This window comes from Cavia porcellus, unplaced genomic scaffold, assembly GCF_034190915.1.
Source record: "Cavia porcellus strain 051 isolate PalLab524CR breed Dunkin Hartley unplaced genomic scaffold, mCavPor4.1 scaffold_7, whole genome shotgun sequence".
NCBI classification, from domain to species: Eukaryota; Metazoa; Chordata; class Mammalia; order Rodentia; family Caviidae; genus Cavia; species Cavia porcellus.
In genome coordinates, this window is record NW_026947490.1 from 26,621,290 (window position 1) to 26,628,855 (window position 7,566).

Consider the following 7,566-nt stretch of genomic DNA (forward strand, 5'->3'; position numbering starts at 1 on the left):
GTCTGCCTGATTGTGGGGTACATAGTGACCAGAACCTGCTGGATTCCTCTGTATGGGCAAGAGGCCACCAAGTCTCCCATCAAACGTGGACGTAGCTCAAGCTTTTGGGAGAGAGGGTGAGAGCCAATCATTCACATTGGTGCTGGGTCTAAGAAATAGAAAGTAACCAAGGGCAGCAGGCCAAGTCAGGGTGGGTGCGGTGGTCCTCTGGTTCAGCGCACAGGAGGAGATTATTGGGTCCCAGACTGACTTAGTGGCTGGAGCTTAGGTGGAGTCTGACAGTTCCCCTTTGGCGGTTAGTGGTGGTAGGGCACCAAGAGGCACAGGCACAGATCAACTGCATGAACTGAGGTGGAACATGGTGATTGTTCGCTGGCCCTAGGCAGTGGGAGGCAGGCAGGCTTGGCTCAGCAGCCTGACCTGGGCCAGTGTGGAGCATAGCTTTGATCCGCTAACCTGCGGAGGTGGGAGGGGGCAGACCTGCTCAGGCTTGGCTCAGTGGCCAGAGCCAAGGTGAAGCACAGAGGTTGCCCTCTGCTGGATTGGAGTGCTCCTGTCATCCTCTGGTTGGCAGTGATGGGAGGGGGCCGAGGCATGCAGGCTCTGTTCAGTGGCCCAATCTGATTTTTCTATTGTTTGATTTTAAAGATCTGTAATGCTTCAATATTATGCTTTGATCAGATTTATACTATTTTTGTATCAATTCATTGCATGAAGATATAGACAACTATTTATAAGAAATTATATATATTATATAGATATCATATATAGTTACATATATATCATATGTATATATATATATTATATATATTTATATTTACTTTTGCAGTACCTAAGCATCCTATACCATTTTCTGCCATTATTCTGTATTTTTTAGGTACAGATTTATATACAATGTTCAAAATATTGTGTGCAATATAGGATAAGCAGTGTATTTTGGGAAATGCACAAATATAATTACTTAGTCCCCTGAAGTTTAATACAATCATAACATAATTCATGAAGAGACTTTTGAATGATGTCATTCCTTGAGAGAAGAAAAACTCAGATAAACTAATGTTAATACAAAGCAGAAAAATTTATTTTTCTAAAAATATTATGGTTCAACATTTAAGAAATCATATAGTATGTTTTTACATTTGTTTAAAGTAAGGTCAATTCTGGGTGTTTCTTATATTTTTTCTATATCAGATTTCAAAACACAGCCATGTTCCAGTGCCACATGTTTTCATCTTATAAGAATCACAGGAGACATTCCTCTGTTGCAAAACATAAAATATGTGTGAAACCAACTTAGCTATTAAAAAGAGTGCAAGAGCAGATAAACCTCATCACTGTAAAAAAGAAAAATATGGAAAATAATTTACTGTTTTTCATCAAACAAAAAGGACTGATGGTTGGATAAGATGACAATAATACTGCACTAATTGCCTCTAAAGCAAGAATTTTCTTGCATGTAGACAAAGAATAAAAGGTGGAGAAGTAATTTATTTGAGCAACAGAAAAAAGCAAAGCAACTCACCAGCAAAACAATGTTTTGAGTTGCTTTGATTTCTGCAGGTGTCTGGGAAGAGGGTCTATGCTCATACTTGGCCCTCCTGTGGTGTCTATAGAGGGGACTCACCATGTAGAGGCTGGTGCAGAACATGAGGGTCAAAAATAGGAGATCAAAGGTCAGCATGATGCTTATAGATGACCACAAAGGCATGGTTGTCATCCATCCAGTTTGGCAGTATACATGAGAATGCCTATGACCACCAAGAGAAAAATTGTCAGTTGCTCTTATACTTTCAATAACAGTGATATAAATAAGCAAGTTTCTGACCCAGAAGATAAGCAAAGAAGGTATAATCACTGCAAGAAGTTTAGACTTAAGGTGCATCTACTTAGAATTAACAGGGCTGATAGTGATGGCTTGAAATGTACTCATAAGTGATGTAGCACAGATGGAAAGACCCCAGGTAATTCTATATGCATTCAAAATTATCTTACAATCCAGAATCATCCAAAAAGTGTCTTACTTCAAAGGATACCTTGATATATGGTGTAAGTGTGACTATGATTGTCAAAGAGTTTATCACTATTGGGTGAATCATATTGGAATCTATGGGTCTAGCAAGATGAGGTTGAACGAAGAAGTAAACATCAATGCAATGAACAGTGATGAGTTTGCCAGGACACCAACACAAACATGAGGTATGAGGAAAATCAAAAAAATACTGTGCTTGGAAACATTTTATGAATGATATTTTGATAGCTTAATTAGATGTGGCAAGCCTAAAATGAAAACTGAAGTATTTTATAAATTTTATAAAAACAAAATTCTGCTTGTCCAAAGTAAAAAGATGATAAGAACCAAAGACTTACAGCTCATGCACACAGGAAGGAAATTATTGGATACAGATTGAGGGAAGAAGGGAGGATGAAAATAGAACTGATAATGTATATGCAAATGTCCAAAGAGGAAAGTACTTGTTACGTATTGCAAGCATATAAGAAAAATACAAATATTATGATGGTGTATATAGGGTATTACACACAAAAATAGTTCAGGATTTGAAAAGATAATGGTATATCCATCCTCCCAAGCAGATGTGGCTCTATCAGTTACTGGATTCCTGGGATTCTTGAGAATTTCACAGCACAGAACTAGGTATTGTGGACATAGAGGAAGCCATGGACACAACCTCCATCCTACAAAATTAAAAGCAGGGCTTGTTAGTCATCAGAAAGGCAAATTTGCCTATTTTGACAAATTTCTCTTCAAAGTGTGGACATGTATTTCATCTGTAAATTCATTTCCAAAATTTAAGGTGCATAAACAGAACTATGTTTCACACATATAGAAAGTAAAATGCACACTTCATTTTGTTTTCAATTTTGATTGGCACCCAATGCTTCCAACACAGTAATAATTAAATATTGATATGAAAATGGAGTACACTAAAGGGAATTGTTACCTATCCTTCTAAACCACAGGCAAACTAGCACTGCTTGGGGACACATGTGTTTCTTACAACTTGTTGTAAAATTACTGACATCAAGTGGCTAGTGACAAAAATGCCTGGTAAATATCCTGCAGTGATAAATAGTACACAATGCAACTGACACAAACAAATTGGCATTCACAACATGGAAGATAAAGTACAGTTAACAACTATTTTGATATCAAAAGTTGATTCACATATTCATCTGAAGAATACATTATGCTTTTGGTAGAAAGAGATTGACTAGATTTTAAATACAGTCAGAAAGAACATAATTCAAATGCTAATAAGGTTGATGCCAAAATTTCTAAAGTCAATTTTTCTTGTCCCCATTGAATTTTGAATTAATTTTTTCTGTATTATCCTTCCATTGAACAGGTTTTTCTTGTGCATGAAATGTCATTTCCCATCCTTTTGTGATTGGGGAAATTATATATTTTTCCTTTATACTGGAAAAGGTCAGCAAAGTTTTCTAACCAAACACCACAAATTTATACTGTCACTTCTAAACATACTGTAGCATAAATATTACTTAGTGACATGAATGTATATTGAAAATTTTCCTTGAACAAGGTGATATAAATGTGTGATTCCTCCACAATGTCACTTTTTCTTGTAGAAAATTTATAATTTGGTATTAACAATAAAACTCTGAATTTGCAGTACTTGTGTGAGGGATGCATCTTTTTCAGTTTTTAAAACAAATTTTGTCTTTTTTGATGTGACTTGATTGTTTTAGGTTGATATTCATGTTTCTTTTGGTTTTGCTAAGAGATAGATTTACATCATCTTTCTGTATCAGGATTATTCGTTCGGGTATCACCACTCCTTTTTCCCATGTGTGTCCTCAGGCAACTCTTTCACCCTTCATTTTGGAAAACACTGCCTATTGAATCACCAGCAAATGAAGAATGAACAATACATGACCTTTTAGGGACTTGAAGTTAGGAGAGTGAGATAAGTGGCAAGACATAAAGATCCTTGCACCTGGATTCAAAGTAAAGGACAGAAGTGCTAACCCTATAAGAGTAGGCAGCAGACCGCACAGCCAGATGCCACATCTGGTATCCCGAGAATTTATACGGACTTGCTAAAAATTAAGAGGAAAAAAAATCAGCCAACAAATAAATAGTCCAGACATCTGCAGAAGTAGAAATTTTTTACCTCTTTGACTTTGCTTTTCCAAAAGCTTTAGAATGTGTCAGGATTGCCTGGCAGACAAAATTGTTTTTATAGTCACAACTGCTGTGGTCATGTCAAGCTGTACACTACATATACTAACCTTTTATTAACTAATTAAGATCATCAAATCATATTTCCAAATGTTAAGATATAACTAACTCAAGAGACCACACACCAAAAAAAAAGTGACTCTACCAAATGGACAATAGATTCTATCACTGTATGTTTGAGTTGTTCATTCATCTTATGGTATCTTGATATGTTGTAGAGCACATTATGTTGCGTGAAATTTGTCCTATTGATATGATTTACAAAATAGTTGTTAAATATGTAAAGGGAAAAAAGATAATGTCATACCTCTAAGAAATAAGCAGTTTGGGGGAGATAGAGAACAAACAAAGAGAGGTAGAATAATAGCAGGCTGATTATACACTGATGTAAAAAGGAGGTTTTGGCTTTCTACAGTACAGCAGTCTAATTGTTTCTTTTTCACATATTCTAGATATACCTATCACTTGGAAGCAGTCTACATGTGTATACAATAGATACATTGATATATAATTTTGGTAATTTACACACCATAGAAAACTGCTGTGCATAAGAAAAGATAAACTTAAGTCATTACAAGACATTAATGCCCTGCGTCTGCCTGCCAGGTGATATGACCAGAAGACACTTTCCTACAGGTGCACAGCAGGGGCTGAGGGAGCCAGATAGATCCATGTCTGTCTGCTGAGGGTACCACTACTGAAAGGTTCTTTCCTGCAGGTGGCCAGCAGGAACAGGGACACACTGCTAAGTAAGGGGTGAACCTGTAGTCCACAATTAGAGCTCATTAGTTCCTTCTAGCAGCCATAACCCAATGGAACCAAACAATTAAACATTTGTGTGTCTGCACCATCATGGGCGTCCCAGTGTCCAAACACAAGCTGAGAAAACCAGCAACACCTCCATGAACCCAGGATCATCAGGAAAGCCCCAGTGTAGCACCATAGTCTGGAGAAACCAGTTTATGCCCTGATACCTCCCTCTAAATCTGGGGTTAAAGTAATCCAGGTGCCTGTACCATCATGCTTTGCTGTGGAGGGGCAACCAACAAGGGAAGTCCCTGGGGCCACACAGCTAAGCTTGCTGGGAGAAACCCAAGAGAATGTCAACATGACGAAGCAAAAGGCAATTTCAGATGTCTGGCCCATATAGAACCAGTCTGGGAGATACAGTCATGGAAGAAAGAGGAAGTCACACACCAGAAATCTCTCAGAGGATAGTATCTGAAGTAAGAAAACAACTCATGAGATTGTAAAAGCAGTCAAATCAGAAATAATGTCTCAGGTAAAAGAACAAATCACAGATATACTGAAAGAATTGTTCAGAAGGTCTAAAGAAGACAAAGACAGCAAAGAGGAGCACAGGGAAATAATGGAAATGCTGAATGAATATAGAGAGGAATTACAATGCATGAAACAAATCAAAAAGAAATCCAGGCAATTAAAATTTAAAACCAAATCTGGCAAAACCACTTGAAAGACACTGAAGATAGACTTTCGTTCTTGATGATAGGATTGCAGATAGTAATCATGAAATGAAAGATATCTTAAAAAGCATCATGGAATCAGGAAATAATAACTCATTGGCTGCAAAATGATACAAAGAGGCATAATTTAAAAGTGGCAGGTTTTGGTTTACAAGCAGCAATCAACACAAATGAAATTAAAAGGCTATTTACAGAAGTAATAGAAGAAAACTTCCAAAACATAGGAAATGGATCTGGCATGCAGATAAGTGAGACATGTACACTACAACTAGCCATAGTCAAAGTAAACCTGCACCCAGACATATAATAATCAAGGCCCCAGAAATTCAGTACCAGAGTCGTATATTAAAAACTATTATTAGAGTAAATAAACACATCCCCTATCATAGGAAACCTATCAGAATAACATCAGACTTATCAACAAAAACCATCAGGTCAAGAAACTTTGGAGTAGGGGCTGGGGATTTAGCTTAGTGGCACAAGTACCTGCCTTGCAAGCAGGCAGTCATGAGTTCGATCCCCGGGATCGATAAAAAAAGAAAAAGACAAAAAAAAAAAAAAGCCAAAGAAACTTTGGAGTGAAGCATTTCAAATCTTGAAGAAAATACCTTCCAACCTAGATTGATTTACCATTCAAAATGATGTTTCAAAATTGGTAGAAAACTAAGATACCTTCATGATAAAGAACAACTGAAGGAATTCATGACCATGAAAACAAACCTACAGAGAGTGTTGGAGGATATGCTAGAGAGAGATAAAGATGTCCATAGTTCCAAGAACAGCAGCAGAGGAAGATCCTCAAATAAGACAGGCAATTGAGTGAAGCAAAAAAGCACAGGGTCCACAACAGGCATGGAAGAGACAAACCAATGTATGCTTATTGTAACCATTAATGTAGTTGGACTCCGGTAACAAGAAACACTGGGAGAGTAGATCAAGAAACAAGATACATCAATACACTGCATACAAGAAACACATTTAACTGGACAGGAAATTCATATACTGAAAAATCAAAGGAGAATAAACAATTGTTTTTTTTTTTTCTCGGTACCAGGGATCGAACTCACGACCACCTGCTTGCAAGGCAGGTGCTTATACAGCTGAGCTAAATCCCCAGCCCCAACAATTGTTTTATAAGACTGGGGAATAGAGAAAAAAAGCAAGAATGGATGTGAAAAATATGATGTTTTCGTGCAAGGGAAAGCCACCCATCAATAAAACAGAATAATCCCAAGGCTCCTGTATGTTAATAGATGCAATTGGCGATCATGTTCATGGGTGAAACAGTACAAATGCATACATATGAATCCTACCATAAGAAACAGGAGGAGTTCATGGGATCCAAAAGTAAAATAGCTGATGTAAGAGTGATAGTGAAGAAAACATCTGGGAAGAAATTATGGTATCTACTTTTAGTTACTTATTGTCTAGTCTTGAACTCTTATGGTTTCTAAATTTTTTTAGGTTTGGCTTTGTTCTGTCTTGTTTTGTTAGATTTTACTCTGCCAGAAGATGGGGCAGATATTTTGAATACAATTATTGAATATAATATAATACTATGGCAATCATGGTTCCCAAGTATATTGTTTTGAAGTCTTTAATGCTTTCATTCATTTGTTTACTTAGTTTTATTCTATTTGATTTTATTATGTGTGATGGTATGAACAGCTATTCTGAATAAAATGAGACATTATGGTAGCCATTGCTGATTTCCTATCATCTTGCTTTGAAGTCTTATAGTGCTTTTGTACTTCTGTTTCAATTGATTCTATCCTGTTCTGTTTTATTTCATTTTATTATGTGTGATGGTATGGACAACTTTTTTGACTATATGAACCAAATTAGCCATTGTTTATTTCCTGT

At 36.7% G+C, this 7,566-nt stretch overlaps 1 pseudogene; it reads right to left on the reverse strand.

Moving 5' to 3' along the window:
- Positions 1-1,293: 1,293 nt before the first annotated feature.
- LOC134477079 (olfactory receptor class A-like protein 1) lies at positions 1,294-2,235 on the reverse strand (annotated as a pseudogene).
- Between the last annotated feature and the right edge of the window lie 5,331 nt (positions 2,236-7,566).